This window comes from Pistacia vera, unplaced genomic scaffold (genome assembly GCF_008641045.1).
Source record: "Pistacia vera cultivar Batoury unplaced genomic scaffold, PisVer_v2 Contig77, whole genome shotgun sequence".
In the NCBI taxonomy this organism is placed as follows: Eukaryota; Viridiplantae; Streptophyta; class Magnoliopsida; order Sapindales; family Anacardiaceae; genus Pistacia; species Pistacia vera.
The window spans coordinates 1248059-1267993 of NW_022196634.1; the positions used below are offsets into that span (position 1 = coordinate 1248059).

The following is a 19935-nucleotide window of genomic DNA, read 5'->3' on the forward strand; positions in this document are numbered from 1 at the left end:
AATGAAAAAGAGGTATTATTCATGAACTTTATTTTGCTCATCACTTCTTATTTATTGTTATTTTGCTTGTCATTTATTATTTATCATTTCAAAATCATGACCTATACGATCACACTCAAAACTCAGAGTTAAGAGTTCGAAAAAGGTAGCTTAGCTCTATAAGCCACGCCAAAATTCAACTAATGAAGGGGAAAAATTCCTTAGTTGACGAAGTTAAACTCGGAAAAACTCGAGTAAAACACGTCAAAGGAAAATTGGTCATAAACAGATGACCAGAACTCGAGACGGACAATTAGTCCAAACTCGGAGTTGTCACACAAGATTTTCTCATATGTTCGAAAAGTTCCACAAGACGGGAGCCACGTGTAACTTGGAGCAAATTCAAATTTCTCTTTATGTAAAGTCTAATCAGAACGATCGAAACAACTCTGTAGAAATAAAAAAAATGCTCGATGGAAATGGACAAAGTAAATTTTTCATTAATTGTATCAGTTTAGTTACAAACTAAACTATTAAAAAAAAAAGATAAAAAAAAATCTCTAAGCAGTAGGAGTAGGGGCGTCATCACTAGCAGAACTGGGGAGTTTGTTGCTAGTGAGGGCAGAAGGACCTTCAACAGCAGGGGTCTTGGCAACCTCTTCAAGGGTAGGAGTCAGGACATCCTTTAGAGTCTCGATCGAAGGAAGGTTGATAGCAATAGGCAGAAGCATGGCTAGAGGAGTCGGATCCTTGACCTTTTGCTTGACACCAGCATCTTCCACTCCCTCCTTAACCCCCTCCTCACTTTCACTGTCAGGCTTGGAGTTGTCCGAGTAAACATATTCCATGCCTTGGGCCTTGATCTTCATCATGTCGACCTCCTTCTGATAAGCCCTCGGAAGGAAGGAAAATTCAAGTGAAGGATGAGCTTCCCATAGTTTTTGCACCAGGAAAACTGACGTTTCCCAAGCATGACTCATGATGGTTGAGTTCATCTCCTTGACGTCGAGCTTGAGTTGTTTAGCCTCACCCTCGACCCTTTGGTGACCTTCCACTTCCTTGGTGAGCTCAAGTGAGACCTCCTTAAACATAGCCTCCCTGTCTGAGGCAGCCTTCTGAGCCAAGGTAAGCTTAGAATTCAATTTGTTGTTGGCACCCCGTTGCTGTGCCAAACTCTTCTCAGCCTCGACTGCTTTCGCCTTCGCCTTTGCTCGAGCAGTCCCGCTTGCTTTGATTGTGATACCCTGTATTTTATGGAATTTATTAAATTTTATTTGGTAATTTTTGGGGTTAAAGTGTTAGATTTTAAAAGTTTTGAGGGAATAAAATGTAATAGCTAAAACAAGTGAGGACTAAAGTGAAATTTGCCAGATATTTTGATGAATAATATAAATTAAAGAAAAGAAAAAGGGAGAAGAAGAGAATGACAGGGAGAAGAGGAAAGAGAGGAGAAAAAGAAAAGAAGAAAGAAAGGGGAGAAAATAAAGAAGGGAGAGAAAGATGAAGCCGAGAATGGAGAGAGGGGGGGCCGGGAGGGGGGAAGAGAGCAACAAAGGTGGCTGGAAAAGTGGCCGCTAGTGAGCAAAACTTCGGTGATCAGAGACTGGAGGAAGATCAAGCATATGGGAGGGAGGCCTTTGCATGATGGGGTTATTGGATTTTGGACGTAGGAAGACAAGTGGAGACACTGTTAGAGGATTTCGACCCCTTCTTCGGATCAAGGTTTTTGGCTTCAAAAAGGTGAGCGGATTAAGTAATTGTCATTAAAATTTATATTGGTCTTAAGTTGATTAATTATGTACCATGCATGTATATGTTATATGTTGAGTTGAGTTGGTGAAGAGAAACCCAGTCAATTGGTGGGGCTGGTTTGTTTGATTAATAAATGGGAGTGTTTTTGTCTTGAATGAATTCTAATGGTAATATTTGACTAGGATTTTGGCTGGAATTATATATATATATATATTGTGGATTGCATTTTTGCGCAATTTATGCTTAAGAGGGGTGACTAGATTATGTGTGTTTATGGGGTACATTGTTGGCCAAACAGAGCATGGAATATAGGCTGCATATATGGATAGATATAGTAATTGGGCTTTGAAGTTTATTTGGGATTTATTAAGGGTTGGTGGGCTAGCTTAAAAAGGGTTGTATAGATTTAAAGCCCATTCATTAATAGTGTTGTTACGGTGATAAACATTGGAGTATGGATGGCTTATAAAAAGAGATGGGCTTGACACGAACACTAGAATTGTGAGTAATGGATAAATTGGGCTGAGTAATTAGATCTTATTAATGGGTGGTGGGCTAGCTTCCTATTAACAAGGCCCAAGTTATCTTGTTTTGGGTTTAGTATTGGTTTGCAACTGGTAGTAGGATTTTTAGGGGGCATATTGTCATTTTTGTGAACATTGAAGTACAAGTAGGGGGTTAATTGTAAGGTTTGAAGCCTTTAGGACTATATTGAACTAAAGGACAACAATGGGTTGTAAATGGATATTTTACATGCTGTGATATTTCTGGAATGTGTTTCAGTATTGTTCTCATGTTTATATGCCTTGGTATATGGATGTGTATGAAGTGTGATGCGTTGAATATGCGGGTGAGTGTGTAACGATGTGTTTGGCTAAGAGTAAAAAGGGTATGTTGTGTTTGGATCTAAGATCACCCTTCTATAGTACCTGTCTCTCTTTAGACATCAGCTAGCATGTATTTTGTTTCTTAGCCTCCTACGAGTGTTGAGATTGTTCGTACTATCGCATGGTGGTAACTTCCTATCTGGACAGTACGGACACCTGAGGAGCTCCAACGGGATATTATAGGATATCATATCATGATGCCTCGATGATAGACTGTGGGTCGAGTATGGTTATCCAGTAATAAGCATACCATCCCGAGGATAGACTGTGGATGGTACCACCCCGAGGATAGACTGTGGGTGGGATATTGATACATGATGCCCCGAGGATCAACTGGGGGCAAGATTACTTTATATGATACCATATCATGAGATCCCAAGTATAGATTGTGGGTCGAGTATGGTTATCTTGTGATGATTTAGCCATCCCGAGGATAGACTATGGATGGTGCCACCCCAAGGATAGCCTGTGGGTGGCCTAGTTGGTTGTCTGAATTAGGGACCCTGGGTACTAGTGTGGAGGTAGTGGTGGTGGTTGTCATAATGATGTGAGGAGAGTTGGTTAACATCCAGCGGGTACAGGCTAGGGTGCAATCTATGAATATCCAGTGGGTATAGGCTGGGGTGGAATTTATGATTATCCAGTGGGTATAGGCTAGGTGGAAATTATGAACACTTGGTGGGCATTTGTGTGAGTAAGAGTGGGTTTTGTATTGGGAAATGCCTACTCAGCTTTGATGATGGGCATATCAATTATTGTGAAAATAATTTGATGATCCATGGTAAATGGGGAATTTTGTACAAAGATACGAATTAAGGATTTGTCGTGTCCGAAAATTTTAAAAGGAAAGTGTGGTTTCGCTAAGGGAATGGTTATGTGTTATGTGAAGTGCAAGTGTTCTCTCATGCAAGTTTAAGATTGAAGTTATTTTCATTTATAAATTGTATTATCCACTCACTGGCCTTCCTAGCTCACAGTTTTATGATTTTCCTCTCAGGTTTGCATATAGGGTACATGAGGCGCATTCTATATGCTTTTGGTTGGCCACAAACGCATGTTCATTGACATGATGTTCGTACATATTACAACTCTCTGATACATTATTTTTATGTAAACTGATTTTTAATGTTTGCACTTTCATAATTATAGTTTAAGTTGTATTACAGTCATTAAAGTTTAATGAATGGATTTTTATAAATTGTTTTCAAAAAATTCACCCTCCTCTTAGGATCTTGAATCCCTTAGAGTGCTCGGATTCGACAGGATAAGGAATACCTTGGAGAGGGTGTGACATTGATTTTGTCAAGGAACTCCATTTCCTTGACCTTAGAGGCTTTAACTTCTTCCTTAAGCTGCTCAAGCTCAACCTGGTTCAAGTCGTTCTCTTTCTCTGCCACCTCGGCCCTAGCCAGACATCCTTCTTTAGCGGCTCAACTTCCTGTCACCCCTGATGAGTACCTTCCAATGTGGGGTAACTCCCATTGAAGAGAAGCTTGATCGTCGCGCAAGCCTAAAAAGAAATGAAAGTCAGCAGAGAAGAAAGGGAAACATATATATATATATATATATATATATAAAAGAGCGAACTACAAATCCCTTTGTCACATAGCTGCATGCCCAAGCCAGAAGCTGGGGAGGAGACAAATCTCTAATGCTTGTAAAAGTTCGCAGGGTGACGACATCCCTGACCATTGAGGCCCCAACACCGATATGCTCGAGGAGCTTGTTGATCATTGCATTGAGTGCAACCCGAGCTTCCTTGTCCACCTTTTTGCCTCCCTGTTGAGGCCAGCTTGATTTACTTTCCACGGGAATGATAGCCTTGCCCATGGGAATAGACTTCTTCTTGGTCGCATTTGCACGAGCCACTTTATTGCTTGACAATCTTTTGCTTTCTCGAGCCCCTCTGCGGCTCAGTTGATTTTTTCTTGCTAGAGCATTCTTGTTGCTCTAGCACCTTCTTTTTGCCCGAGCCATCATGCTACTCAGACACTTGCTTCCCTAAGCCTCCAGTTAGCTCAAGGGTTTTCTTCGTCGAGCCTTTTCAGAGCTTGGGGGCACCTTTCTCCTCAATTGCCTTAAAGGCAGTCACAACCTTCTTGGCACTTGGGTCTTCCCCAAGCTCGCCACCACTGTGCTTGAGGACCGAGCGCGAGGCACCTTGCCCGAGCATCTCGGTGGGATCAGTGGGCTGCTTCTTTGTCCAAGCGATCGACAGTTTCTTGGTAGCCTTGGACACCATTGTCTTCTTCTTCTTCAGGCCCTTTAGTTTCTCAACCCACATATCTGTGGGAGGAGAAGCATACAGTCAACGACCTAAAAAAAAAAAAAAAAGCAAGTAAACATTTTACCTTTCTCAAGAATGGTGTTGAATTTGGCTTCGTCGGCGCAAAAGTTGTACGCTGTCAATCGAGCAAACGAGATAAGCTCGTTAACGTTGTGCTTCTTGTCAAAAAGATTGTTGAAATGCTGAAGTCGCTCTATGCTTGCTTCAGGAAGAAAGTCTTGCTCGATGTTTATTGCAAAGCAAAGAAATTTGGTTAGTCCGATGGTCGAGCTTTGAAACACTCTTTGCACACACAAGGATCAAAGTCTTACTAGCTTCCGAAGCAAAAACGTCGGTCTCCCTAGTCTCATAAAAGAAAAACTGAGAGTCCCAATGCAGAATCTTCTTTGGGATGTTGACCAAACCATTAAAATATACTTTCCTTGCCTTGGAGAGGTAGTACGTTTGGTCCTGACTCTTTTTTAACCTATACAAGTGGACGAGCTCCTTTACAGATAGCTCGCCCAACTCAACTATTTGGTATGCTATGTACATGCCTAAAATAATTATATATGAGTTCATGGACAACTGAAGAGAGACGATTTCGAATCATCTCAAAACACTGTCGATGAAGTGATGAGGGGGAATGGACATCCCACAACTCAAAAGGGTATCAGAGACCGTCACACAACCGATGGGGGGATTTTTCCGCGAGAAGCCTCCTAGAACCCTCAGGGAAAGTTAAGGTGCATAAACCTTAGCTATGTGCCCAAGATCTTCAACCCCAATCGAGGAATGTGGTTCCTTCCGCTGCCTATGGACTGGAGATTTCTTCGGCTAAGCAATCTTCGCAGAAGTGTGGTCGAAAGATCCTATTGCATCGGGGTCTGAGCTCCATGTAATGACATCCTCGAAAGCCTCAGGGACTACACCCCCAAAAGTTGCTGAGCCTGTATATTTGTCTTCACCTTAGTGTATATTTAATTAATTCCAGTTTTAATCTCAATCCCACTCGCTCAGCATTGCATTGCTTACCCTTGAATCTTGGTCATGATTGAGCTAAATGAATTTTCCTCCTTCTTCATCCCTCTCACAGCAACAGCTTTAGCACTAATCTCTACCATATTCATCCTTAGATACCATGTCAAAAAATCAACTCAGAAGACTAAAAAATATCACCCAATCGGTACCTCTCACCTAAGCCGAGTACTCAATTTTTATAGGCTGTTTGATTTCATGACGAACCTTTCACGCAAATATAATACTTATAGATTATCTTCTTTCTTCGGAAGTGAAATTTTCACGACCGACCCTACAATTGTTGAGTACATCCTCTAAACAAACTTTCAAAACTATGGCAAGGTAATATCCTACTATAGCTTTTCTTTTTTCAAAAAACTTGATAAATGTATTTCATTTTCTTCTAATTCTCACTCGATTTCCAGTTACATATCTATGTAGTTAAATATTTAATTGTTATTAAGTTGTTTGAATGAAAAGAAAATCTGCCGACTTTATTTCGTATGTATGGAGACATCTTCTCCTCATTTCCATATAATTTCATTTATCTTGAGAATCAATTGGAAGCAGAAATTTGAAGGCTGAGCTTTTTCTCCAAAAGATGTGGTTGAAACCAACAGTGGAAATAATTCTAATTTAGCAAGAATTTTGCACGTTGGTTCTAACAGTTTTACTAGTTGTTGATGCGTGATTTTGACACCAACAAAATGCACGTATGAGATGCTAAGCTGGCCCAGAAGACACACATGAAAGCAAAAGAATCGAGAGCAAATGCAGTGAGAAAGGAGTTTTAAAGTGGTTCGGATGCTAAGGAAATAAGTCCTACGTCCACTGATGTTTGTATTAATGATAATGGTCAGGTCGCTTTAACCGACTGACTTTACAAGGTATCAAATGCTGTATATTCTAGAGAGAGGGTAGGTAATCTCTCAAATGAGAGGAGAGCTCCCAATTTATAGTGGGATGGATTAAGGTTATCATTACCGAATCTATGAGTTCCTAGGATTATCCGTGCAAATCCTTTATGTCACATTACCCACCTTCTAGAGTAATTCACGTGATTTGCTGTAGGGATTAGACACGTGTACATCCTCTAGCCTTTTTTCAGTCTGGCATGCACCCACTGTACCAACACGAGTGTGCTGCTTGCATCATCATGTGACGTGGCTGTGCTAGAATGTCTGACCTTTCACACTTAACTGGGTGCTACATCAGCCTTATTTTCCCAGGCATAACAGAAGTCCCCTAGTTTTTAAGGCTTGAGAATCGAACCTTGGAAACTATAAATGCCTCGATTTGGTGTCCGAAGAGATGCTGGTCGCTACAACCTGTTTGTAAAGGAGATCGGGACACTCTTAGGTAGCTGAGGATCTGCGACCTCATGGCCAGTGACCTGGCCTTGGGTACTCGATGCTAGTGGTGACCTTGACCTGAGGAGATTCTCGACCTATTCTCACTTGACAACTTTTTTGGACGAATGGCCATGCTGCTTCGCTGCGGGTGTCACATCGCTTCGTGATTGTCATGACCCAAACAATCAGGTCGCCTCGTGATCATTACGAGATGGTTGAACAATCGGGTCACTTCGCAGCCAACAAGGTTCGAGTCGCGTCGCCTCGCGACTGGTGACGAAAAATGTTACTGGTAACGACTTCTTCAGATATTCTTTGCACCTTTAGTTGTGAGCACATTAAATGAAATGGTCTTTGTTCTGACAGACATGTCCTTTGCGCAATAAGTGCCAGCTATGCGTATTAAATGCTAAACATGTTGAAACGACATTCTTTATCAGGGCAATGAATGCGGCAGTGGGCGCATTCAATGCGGAAAAGGGAAATCGTGTCGTCGCTTAAGCGTTTCAATGGGAGGGGGTGATGGTCTGGTTTCCTGAGGTGTGACGGTCACTCTTCCTCATTCATTCATGACACGTGGTCGCAATCAACGGTCAGATGAACTTTTCGCTCAAACGTCGTTTGATTTTGGGAAACCAAAGCGCCACTTCCTCCATTATAAAAACCTCAAACCTTCTTCAGGTGAAGCCACAACATTTTCATTTTCAGAGAACAAGAAACCTTTGCCGGTCTTGATTCCTTGCTTTTTAGAGCGGCGTTCGTTTGATATCTGGAACAGAAGAGTCAATCCTTCTCATTTTCAGAGGTAAAGATGACTTCCTTTTTATCTTTAATGTCTTTAACTTTTGACAGTCATTGTGCGATGGCTATCCTTCGGTAGCTCATCGGAGATGAAATGTTCTCCGTTGAGTTGGAGCCGCTGAAGGCTCTAAGTATACTACTTAGGGTTTTTATGGGTTTAAGGAGGAAAACTTTTCACCCATGTCATCGTACGAAAATGTACGAAGACTGAATGGTACCCTTTTGTCACTTCTGCAGATTGCAAAATGGACCCCCAATGACCAGAGCCCAGGAAGGGGCTAACTTGCCCGTAAAGGGTGCTTTCGCAGCCCCCTTGAGAAATTTACTTGGCACTTACCGTTGACGATCTGCGAAGGGTAGTTAGCCAGTTTGCTGTCAGGGTAGATGTCTTCCATGAGGTGGCATATACTGCCCGGGATCCACCACGTGGGTTCACTGCGATCTCCGAAGATATCTTTAAGGGTGGGGGATTGATTCCTTTCCACCCTTTCACCAGGTCGGTCTTCGATCATTTCTGGATCGCACTAATACAGCTCACCCTGAACGGGTATATGATCGCCATTGCCATGTACATCGCGTGTCGAGAGAGTGGACTGGGCGAGCTAACCGCGGTTGAGCTCAAGGACAAGGATTCCTGGTACTTGTCTAGACGAAACACAATACAGGCTGGGATACATAGCTATCTGAGCAATGCAAGAGCATACGACACAAAGTTTTTCTTTTTCCGTTATGATGGCATCAGCCGTTTCCAAGATCCGAGTAGGTTCTATTTCCTTTTGAGCTTAGTTCGATTTTTACTTTTTGCTAAAGAGTCGTTTGCTTTCCTTGACAGTTAACAGAACGACTAGTCTAAACATGCTCGCGGACCTGAACAAGATTGTAGCATTTGGCTTTCTGCCCAGGGAAAGACGCGATGCAAGGTTGTTCGTGGCAACCGAGAACTTACGGAGGTATGGCTTTTTCAACGAGTTCGCAGCGTTAGAGCCCCTATTGAGTAATTTTTTACTGTCCTTTTGTTACATTTTTTTTTTTTTGTAGCGAACTGTTTTGCTAAGTTCACATGCAGCGACCATGCCTCCTCGAGTATCAAAGTCGCCATGAGCAGGACAGTTTTCTTTTCCCCAGATGTGAACCACAGGACCCGCTGGAGTTGATCCTAGCGGTCCCTCAGTTAGAGCATAGGCGAGTGCTCCAGCCTGACCTGTTGAAGTTCCTCTGCCTGCTGCTCGCCCGAAGCAAAAGACAACAGCTTCGAGGCCCAAGAAGAGGCGGCAAATCCAGACCGAGGAGACGGAGTCCGAGGGGGAAAGTGTGGGCATTCAACCTGAGAGGTCGCAGCCTTACCGAGTGTTTGGCTCGGGAGGGCCACCTAGGGGCACGATTGGTATTTCCATCGGTCAGCCGTCACGACCTGCGGTCGTAGTCCCCGGGAAGAGGCCAGGCAAAGAACCCTGGGTCAAGCTCCACCCGCCAAGGGCGTCGGCACGCCCATGCTAGAGTCAATGGCCCATCTCCTAGACCATCTGCAGCCGGTGGTCCTAACACTCTTGGAATACGGGCTCGCAAAGTCGTTCGAGCAGTTTCTGACATCCAGCTCTGTCGAACTCCTATCCACATCGTTCCAACTATTTAGCCAGGTAAACGAGCTGTCCTGGTCGGGGACCTTTATTCCTTAAAGGGAAATATGCTAACTCTTTATCTTATCATGCAAGCTTTGCTTTCCCTACACATGTCTCAGCAAAAGGCCCAGCTGGGGTCTGCTGAGCAATTGGTCGAGCTGCAGGGGGAGAATGCTTGACTCGTGCAGGACCTGGAGGCCGCACGAGCTGATAGAGATTCGTCCATTGCTCAAGTAGACCAATTCATCTCTGAAAGGGACGCTGCTCACTACACCGTGGACTTCCAGAAGACCGAACTAGACAAGCATGGCGAGGAGGTGAGTGAGCTCCAGCGGACTATGGCTAGGCTTTCCAGGGAGGCTGGAGAAAAGGATCAAGCACAGCAGAATTCCTCTAAACGAGCCATGCTGGCTGAATAGGAAAGGGCCAACCTATGGGAGACTACTGAAAAGCAGCGAACAGAGCTCGAGACCACGCTTCACTTCGCTCAAGGCCGCGTTGCCTCGCTAACTGCGGAGATGGAAAGGCAGGAGGCGAAAACGGAGAACAGGGTTACGGACTGGACAATCAGGTCCATCTTCGCTCTTCAGACGAAGAACCCTAAGATGGATATGTCCTATCTTCCCGGTGAGTACCAGGACGAACTGGCTGCTTTAGCCCATGCTGAGGCTGAGGAGACGGCTCAGAGGCCTGATCCGAAAGATCATCCGAAGTATGTCCCTGAGGTGGTTGCGCCCGAATAGGAGGAACAGGAAGTCGATGACCAGCCTGGGATCATAGAGGTCGCTCCTCCGAGGCCTGGGAACGAGGATCAGTGATTCGTCCTTGTAGCCCTTATCTTACTTTATGTAACTTTCCCCCCCCCCCCCCCCCCCCCCTTTTATGATGAATAAAAGTCGCTTTGAGTAACTTTTCAGTGTGCATAGGAATTATGAGTACCCTCTATTACATATGAGATCGCATAGTAGTTGCTTACAATTACATTGGAATAAGTTTATGCGAACATAATTATACATTCTATGCAAGCAGAATTGGATATACAAAGCGATTACAAAAAGAACTAAATTACATTCGCTATTTACAAAAGCTTGCGAAAAATAAAAGTTTACAAGGAAACTGAGTTCGGAATTATTGATAGTAAGGTCATAGATGCTCAGCATTCCAAGCTCGCGGTACCACGGAACCATTCAGCCTTTTGAGGTGGTAAGTCCTCGGTCTTATCACTTTGGCAATGCGGTATGGACCCTTCTAGTTTGGTCCCAAAAGTCTGGCACTTGGTCCTCTAGTACCGAGAAGAACTTCCTTCAGTACAAGGTCACCGACCTAGAAGTCTCTTTGTCTAACCTTAGAATCGAAAAACCTTTTCACGGTTTGCTGATAGGCTGCTATTCTTAGCAAAGCCTTGATGTGACGTTCTTCAATAAGGTCTAGACTTGCGCGCATAAGCGTTTCGTTGTCTGGTTCATTGTAAAGGTCCCTCCAAAGTGAACCAGTTCCTACCTCCACAGGGATCATTGCTTCGCAGCCATATGCTAGCGAAAAAGGAGTTTCCGAGGTAGAGGTTCTCGGGGTTGTTCTATACGCCCATAGGACTTCGGGAAGGTCGTCAGCTCAGTTTCCCTTCGCTGCGCCAAGTTTGGCCTTCAGAGTGTGCTTGATAGTTTTGTTGACAACTTCAACTTGAACATTTGCTTGCGGTCTTGCCACAGAGGCAAATTTTTTATGGATACCCAGCTCGTCGCAAAACTGCTTGAACTCCTCGTTGTCAAACTGTTTACCATTATTTGAGATGAGGGTATGAGGAATCCCGTAGCAGCACATGATGTTCTTGAAGACGAAGTCCTTAAGCTTTCTGGTCGTGATCGTGGCTAATGGCTTGGCTTCGACCCATTTGGTGAAGTAATCCACCGCGACCACGACATATTTCACTCCCCCTTTACCAGTTGGCAAGGGGCCATTGAGATCGATCCCCCACATAGAGAACAGCCAAGGGCTGGTTATAGTTGTCAGTTGATGAGAGGGAGCTCGCGGTATGTTCGCGAACCGTTGGCACTTGTCACACCTTTTGACAAAGTTGTAGGTGTCTTCCTGAATCAGGGGCCAGTAGTACCCTTGGCGAACAATTTTGTTGGCACGAGATCGTGCGGCGGTGTGATTACCGCAGATCCCTTCATGTATCTCCCTCATGATATAATCCGCCTCTTCGTTATTTACACATCGGAGGAGAAAGGCGCTGAACCCTCGCCTGTACAACTGATCTCTGATGAGGGTGTAATGGGCAGATCTTGTTTACAGAATCCTTGCCTTGCCCTTGTTGTTAGGTAAGGTCCCATCTTTGAGATACTGAATAATAGGGGTCATCCATGAATCTGAATCCGTTACATTCACGGCCTGTTTGATTGGGCTGATACTGGGGATTTTGATGAATCAAACAGGAATGCTCTCTGGTGCATCCGAGTCCAATGATAATGCTATTCTTGCCAAGGCGTCCGCCACAGAATTGCTATCTCTGGGAATCTGAGTGATCATAAAGTGCTTGAACGGCTCGAGTGTGGCCTTAGCTTTCTTCAGATAATTGATCATGTTATCTTTCTTGGCTTGGTACTCTCCCAAAATCTGGTTAACGACCAGCATGGAGTCATTGTGGACACTGATCGCAGTTGCGCCCATTTCCATGGCCAACCTCAGTCCAGCGAGCAGAGCTTCATACTCAGATTCATTATTGGTTGCTTTGAAACTGAACCGGAGAATGCTATGAATATGAGCCCTTTCGAGACTCAACAAGAGAAGAACTGCCCCGACCTTCTTTTTGTTTGATGTTCCATCGACGTAGAGGGTCCAGGTTGAGAGATTTTGAATAGTTTCCTGGATGACTTCGTTGGGCTGTTCCGACTCGTTTGCTGGATGATGCGAGAACTCTGATATGAAGTCGGCAACAGCCTGCCCTTTAATAGTTGCTCTTGGTTTGTAATAGAGATCAAACTAACTGAGTTCCATGGCCCATTTGAGCAATTTACCCGATGCCTCTGGTTTTTGGAGGACCTGCCTGAGCGGGTAATTAGTCAATACATGAACCGTATGGGCATGGAAGTAAAGTCGCAACTTTCGGGAAGCGATCAGTAGGGCATAGGCTAATCACTCCATTTCTGGATACCACATCTCGGCATCCAATAGACGCTTACTCATGTAATATACTGGCCATTGTGTTCTGTTCTTTTCCTAAACTAAGGCTGCACAGACCGTGAACTACGAGACGGACAGGTACAAAAGGAGGATCTCTTGTGGGAAAGGTTTGGACAGAAGTGGTGGCTTCTCGAGGTGTTCCTTTATTCTCTGGAAGGCCTGCTCGCACTCGGGAGTCCATTTGAACTTCTTATTGGGCTTGAGTACATTGAAGAATGGCAAGCAGCGATCTGTTAACCTTGATATGAAGCGACTTAGCGCCGCTATATGCCCGTTCAGGCTCATGACCTTTTTTTTTTTGTCGGCCTCTTCATATCGAGGAGAGCTTGGATTTTTTCGGGGTTGATCTCAATTCCCCGCTGGTTAACCATGTACCCTAGGAACTTTCCCGAGGGTACTCCGAATGAACATTTGAGGGGGTTCAGCTTCATTCGGTACTGTCAGAGGATGTCAAACATCTCAGCGAGATGTGCTACGTGATCTGAAGCGACATGCAACTTGACCAGCATGTCGTCTACGTAGACCTCTTTCGATCTGCCTATCTATTCGGAGAACATCCGGTTAACCAGTCGCTGGTAAGTTGCACCAACGTTCTTGAGGCTAAAGGGCATAACTTTGTAGCAGTACAGTCCCTGGTCTGTAACAAAAGATGTATGCTCTTCATCCAGTGCGTACATCAAAATTTAATTGTATCCCGAGTACGCGTCCATGAAACTCAGTAGCTCGTGCCTTGAGGTGGCATCCACGAGCTGGTTGATCCTTGGCAGGGGAAAACTATCTTTCGGACATGCCTTGTTGAGGTCAGTGAAGTCGATGCAGGTTTGCCATTTGTCGTTAGGCTTCTTTACTAGAACTGGGTTGGCAACCTAGGTCGGATAAAGTGCTTCTTAGATGGATCCATTTCGGAGGAGGTTATCCACCTCAAGCTTCAAGGCAGCATACAGCTCCGGATCCATCGCTCTCCTCTTTTGGCGAACTGGCTTGGCTTTACTGTCGATGTTTAATGCATGGCAAATAACATTCGGGCTGATCCCAACCATATCTGTGTGCGACCATGCGAACACATCGATGTTTTCCCTGAGGAAGCTAGTCAGTTTGATAGCGAGCTGGGGATTGAGATTTTTACCGATCTTAACACCCTACTTGGTTCATTTTGGTCGACTAGTACTTCAGTCAAGTCCTCAACTAGCCCACTGAAATGGCAGTCTTGAATGCGAGGATCTATATTATCCTCGGCTGGGCCAGGTTGTGGCTCGATCCAGCTGATCACCATTGTCTGGTTGTGATTGCCGCACGAGGTGCCTTTGCCTTTGCACGCCATCTGCACTACTTTCACATAGCAGTCGCGAGATGCACACTGAGACCCACTAACTTCCCCAATCCCCGTCAGGATGGGAAACTTCATCTTCAGATGGTATATTGAAGTGACTGCCTTAAAGTGTCTCAGCAAAGGTCGCCCCAGGATTCCATTAAAGGCAGATGGACAATCCACTACCAAGAACTCAATTACATTGGTCACCTAGTTGAAGTCACCCAGCGTGACTGGGAGTGAGATCGTTCCCTTGGGGAGCAGGTGGTCCCCTGTGAAGCCATATAAAGGGAACGAGGCAGACTTCAGGTTGGCCTTGTCCAAATTCATTCTTTCGAAAGTTGAAGCAAACAGGATGTTCACAGCACTTCCGTTATCCACTAACATTCTCTGGACATTATGACGCCCTATGAGGGACATGATCACAAGGGCATCATCACGAGAATGATGCAGCCGGGCCGCATCTTTTTTGGAGAAGGAAATTTTCTCCTCCCGGTGAACCTTTTGTGGTCGCTGTGCCACGCTCATCATTTTGATGGGGTCGTGATATGCCTCGCGAGCATACCTTTCTTGGGCACCTCGTGAGTTCCCTGCGAAGTGCGGTCCCCCGAAGATTAAATTGAGGCTGCACACTCCTTTCTAATCACGACGCTTCTTACTTGGCTCCCCCTGATTTTTCTCTTGTGAGGGAACAGAGTCATCAATATACTCCTTGAAATGTCCCTGCTTGATGAGGTTTTCGATTGCCTGCTTGAGAGCTCAGCATTCATCGGTATGGTGCCCATTATCCCGATGATAACGACAATATTTTTTACTGTTCCTGGCCTAGGAGGGATTTTTCATAGGCTCAGGTTCTCCTAGTAGGTTGGCCTCTTTTGATTTGTCAAGAATAGCCGATACAGATACATTCAAGGGGGTATATTGGTTCCTATTGCGATCGTGACGAGGAACCGGGGCATAAGACTTTTTGGGCTCATAGGGCGGCTTCTTCCCTTTTCGCTAATCATCAGAAGCCCATCTATGATCAACTCTCATTCTTTCTTCCCGACCAGGCGCACTGGTTGAGGTGTCGCAATCGCAGCAGTGGAGTGCCACTACAGAATTTTCAATACGGAGATATTTCTCCGCGAGATTGTAAAAACGGGTGAGGGAAACATCATCCTCAGCTTGTAGCTCTTTCCACAGGTCGGTTTGTGGATGAACTCCTGCAATGATGAGAGTCTGAACAAACTCCTCGGGAGTGTGAGCCACTTTGTTGAGTTCTCTGTGGAATCTGTCTATATGTGATTGGAGGGATTCATCCCTCTCTTGCCTTATGTTGCTGAGGTAGCTCAAAGGCATTGAGAACTTTCTGTTTGCTTGGAAGTGTCTCAGGAACGTCGTGCTCATCTGAGGCCATGAGCTGATCGATCCCGCTGGGAGCGACCTGAGCCATCGTTTGGCATGAGAGTTTAAGGTCACTGCCAAACACCGATATTTTGTCAAATCTAAGACCTGGTGAAGCTCCATCAGGCCGTTGAATTCATATAAGTGATCCTGGGGATTAGAATTTCCATCGAATGCCTGCATGTCGGGCATTCTAAACCCCGATAGTAGTGGGACGGCTAATACCGCCGGAGAAAAGGGAGACGCTGATGCAACCTGCCTTTGCTCGTTTTGCTGAGCTTTCAGTTGATCAAGAGCTCGCTGTAGCTCTTCAATTTGAGGTAGTGGCGCTACCTAGGGATTACTTTCCACAACATGGGTGCGACCCTCACGGTTACGGTTGAGGAATGACCGTAGGTCAGATTTCCCCTTGCCTCTGTCGACAGTCCCGGCCAATCTTGACACACACTAGCTAGAGTCGTGTGAGGGCGTTGCATTATTCAAGGAACTTTCACGACCTCCGAGGTGGTGCGAACCGACCCGCGGAGTGTGGTAGCTTCCCACGCGACGAATGAGAATTGCATTGCCCAACACTTTTGTGGGGGTTTTCACGCGACGTGGCCTGGGATGGCTCGGGCTGCACCTTTTCACTGAGTCTCAACGCCATAGGTATGCTACTAGGGGCGTGGTCGGCATTCACCAGGCCTTTTGAGCTTTTAGGCCCATTCGCCACTTGCTTACCCTTTCTTCGACATGCTACAGTGCTCGCAGCACGGGTTACCACCCTTTGCTGCGCTTTCGTGCGACCTGCAAGCGTTTTTGGCGGTTGCACAGCCTCATTCGACTTGGGCGGTACATCTTGGTCCAAACGGTCCAATCTCCGTATGACCGTTTGGAGAGTATTATTGAACCTCTCCAGGTAGCTTAGAACGGCAGGGTCAAGTTGTGAACTTGACGGGATGTTTCCCGCTGTAGTCTGCGGGGCCGAGAGTACCCCGGGGGAGGTATCCTCCTGCATTTGAGGGGTCCCCTCAGTATTTTGGTTGGTTTTCTCAGGTTCAAATCGGTGAGTCATTTGCTGTTGTAGGGTTGATAGGTTAGAGATTCTTCTGATGAAGGACGAATGCCAAATCAGGCCCTCCTTCTAGCGCCAAATTGTTGATGCGTGATTTTGACACCAACGAAATGCATGTGTGCGATGCTGAGCTGGCCTAGAAGACACACGTGAAAGCAAAAGAATCGAGAGAGAGCAAATGCAATGAGAAAGGAGTTTTAAAGTGGTTCGGATGCTAAGGAAGCAAGTCCTACGTCCACTGATGTTTGTATTAATGATAAGGGTCAGGTCGCTTTAGCCGACTGACTTTACAAGGTATCAAATGCTGTATATTCTAGAGAGAGGGTAGCTAATCTCTCAAATGAGAGGAGAGCTCCCAATTTATAGTGGGATGGATTAAGGTTATCATTACTGAATCTGTGAGTTGGTGGGATTATTCGTGCAAATCCTTCTTTATGTCACATTACCCACCTTCTAGAGTAATTCACGTGATTTGCTGCAGGGATTGGACACGTATACATCCTCTAGCCTTTCTTCAGTCTGGCATGCACCCACTGTACCGACAGGAGTGTGCTGCTTGCATCATCACGCGACGCGGCTGTGCTAGAATGTCAGCGGACTCTTCCCGAGGTCTGACCTTTCGCACTTAACTGGGCGCTATGTCAGCCCTATTTTCCCAGGCATAACACTAGTCAAACTCTTTTTGTAATTTATTGTTCATATCCAACAGAAGCATCGAACAGATAGTATATGATTAATTAGCAGAAAATTCTAATTTCATCACGTTTAATTATGGAACCAGGGATTGTATCAATATAACATTTTTAAGGACTTACTGGGTGATGGGATCTTCGCGGTAGACGGAGAGAAGTGGCGACATCAAAGGAAACTATCAAGCTATGAATTCTCCACAAAGATATTGAGGGACTTTAGCAGTGTAGTCTTTAGAACCACTGCTGTAAAACTTGGTCGAATAGTATCTGAAGCTTCAGCATCAAACCGATCGTTAGACATGCAAGTATGACCCTCTAAATAAATTAGTCATCTATATATATCACAGGAACAGTTATTCCTTAAATTGATGATTGATTCACTATAATTATGTGTTTATTTGCAGGATCTTTTAATGAAAGCAACCCTAGACTCCGTGCTTAAAGTCGTATTGGGTATAGAATTAGATGGTTTGTCTGGAACTTATGAAGAAGGCACTCAATTCACTGATGCTTTTGATACAGCAAATGCAATTACTTCTTTTCGATTTATTGATGTCTTTTGGAAGATTAAGCGGCTCCTGAACATCGCATCAGAGGCTAAATTGAGAAAGAATATCAAAGTGGTTGATGATTTTGTATACAAATTGATTAAAAGCAAAATTGAGCGACTCAATAATCGACATCATGATTTACCATCAGTGAGTTTAAGTTGTAACATCTCGAACCATATCGGTTTTCGTTCAAAGTTTTAGTAATATTTGTGTGATTAGCTTATAAATCAATGTTACAGGAGAAAAAAGAAGACATTCTGTCCAGGTTTTTGGAACTGAAAGAGACCGATCCAAAATACTTGAGGGACATTGTTCTCAATTTTGTAATTGCTGGCAAAGACACCACTGCTGCCACTGTTTCTTGGTTTTTTTACTTGCTTTGTAAGCACCCTGACATACAAGAAAAGATTGCAAAAGAAATAATAGAAGCAACCCAAGTGAGAAGTAATTCAAGCATTGAGGAACTGGCAGCCAAAGTAAATGAAGAAACCCTTGACAAGATGCATTATCTCCACGCAGCTTTGTCTGAGACACTGAGGCTCTACCCCGCAGTTCCTGCGGTAAGTACATGCATAATCAGCTATAGAACATGAAAAATGTTGTTAATTGCACAATTTTTTCATTTTGATTTTGTGAATATTTGATATGATTTTATGGCTGTGCCCCAACGCCGGTTGATTAATATAATAAGTTCATCGTTGGCTTGGTTTGAAAGAAGTACTTGTGGGTGGTGTGACAGGATGGGAAGGTTTGTTTTTCCCATGACACACTGGCTGATGGTTTCAGTGTGAATAAAGGGAGATCAGATCACATATGTACCGTATGCAATGGGCAGGACGAAAACTTTATGGGGTAATGATGCAGAGGAATTCCGGCCAGAGAGATGGCTCAATGAAATTGGCCATTTCCAACCCAAAAGCCCTTTCATATTCACAGCATTCCAGGTGAGATAAAGAGTCTGATCATAACCATGAGTTAATCACATTTGGAAAATTAAGTTCTTAAAACTCAAGTAGACTTTTTTTTCCCCTTACGTTGTAACACGAGAGTGATGATGCAATTAACTAGAACCACTTATTTAGATTAGCTAATCAATTAGATGATTTCTGTTGAACAGGCGGGTCCAAGAATCTGTCTGGGAAAAGATTTTGCTTATAGGCAGATGAAAATTTTCTCCATGATCCTGCTTGGGAGCTACAAATTCAAGCTCATTAATGATGATAGTAAGCCAGTCAGGTACAAAACTGCACTCACTCTTCATATTGAAGGCGGACTGCATCTCCGCGTTCTCCCAAGATCGAGCTATGAAGCTACAGTTAATGCTTAAAATTATATTGTGCTTGCCTAAATCATTTAAGTACAGGGTCAATAAAGAACATATATGATGTTGATTATAATGTTTTGTTTTCTTTGATATCTCTCAATGCTTCATTTGTCTAGTTGAAAGACAATTCTATAGAAGTTGTGCATTTTGTAATTTGCTTATAGTAATTATTCTGTAAGTATTAATAATTGGCATTTGGCAAAGCAAATAGGATTTAAAAAAATAAAAAAAATCTTTCAATTGACTTTATATACATCATCACTTTGAACAGTATAGTTCCAGAAAATGCGGATTAAATTCAAAATTAAAACACGTTTAACATTTATCAAGCTCTAGTAGGTAGTAGGTAGAACATATAATGAACTAGAGGAAGGTAATGTCAAGGTACGTACCTGCAACCATCGAGGGGTAAGTTGAATGCAAATTTCATCGCTAGTTAACGGTGATGATGAAGGCGAGGAGGGGTGTTTAATGTGTCTTGAAATCTCAGGGAGTTCAGATACCAGTCCAAGTATAATAAAAATAAAATAAAGTAGGAAATATACAGTGAAGATTTGATTGGGTGTATGCACGGACAACAAAAAAAAATTATTGGTGCGAAGTATAGTAAAATAAAATGCAAAATCGCTTAATAATGAGAAAAAAAAAAAAAAAGAAACCCAAAAAGGAAAATCTTTTAATATCTGCAGTTTGCAAACACAGCAGGAAAATTAACATTTTAAACATTATATTCTCCATATTATAATCATTTTTTTCAATT

The 19935-nt window shown here is 43.9% G+C and overlaps 1 pseudogene; it reads left to right on the forward strand.

The window, feature by feature from the left end:
* Positions 1–6201: 6201 nt before the first annotated feature.
* On the forward strand, positions 6202–19253 carry LOC116116304 (annotated as a pseudogene).
* The last annotated feature ends 682 nt before the right edge of the window (positions 19254–19935 follow it).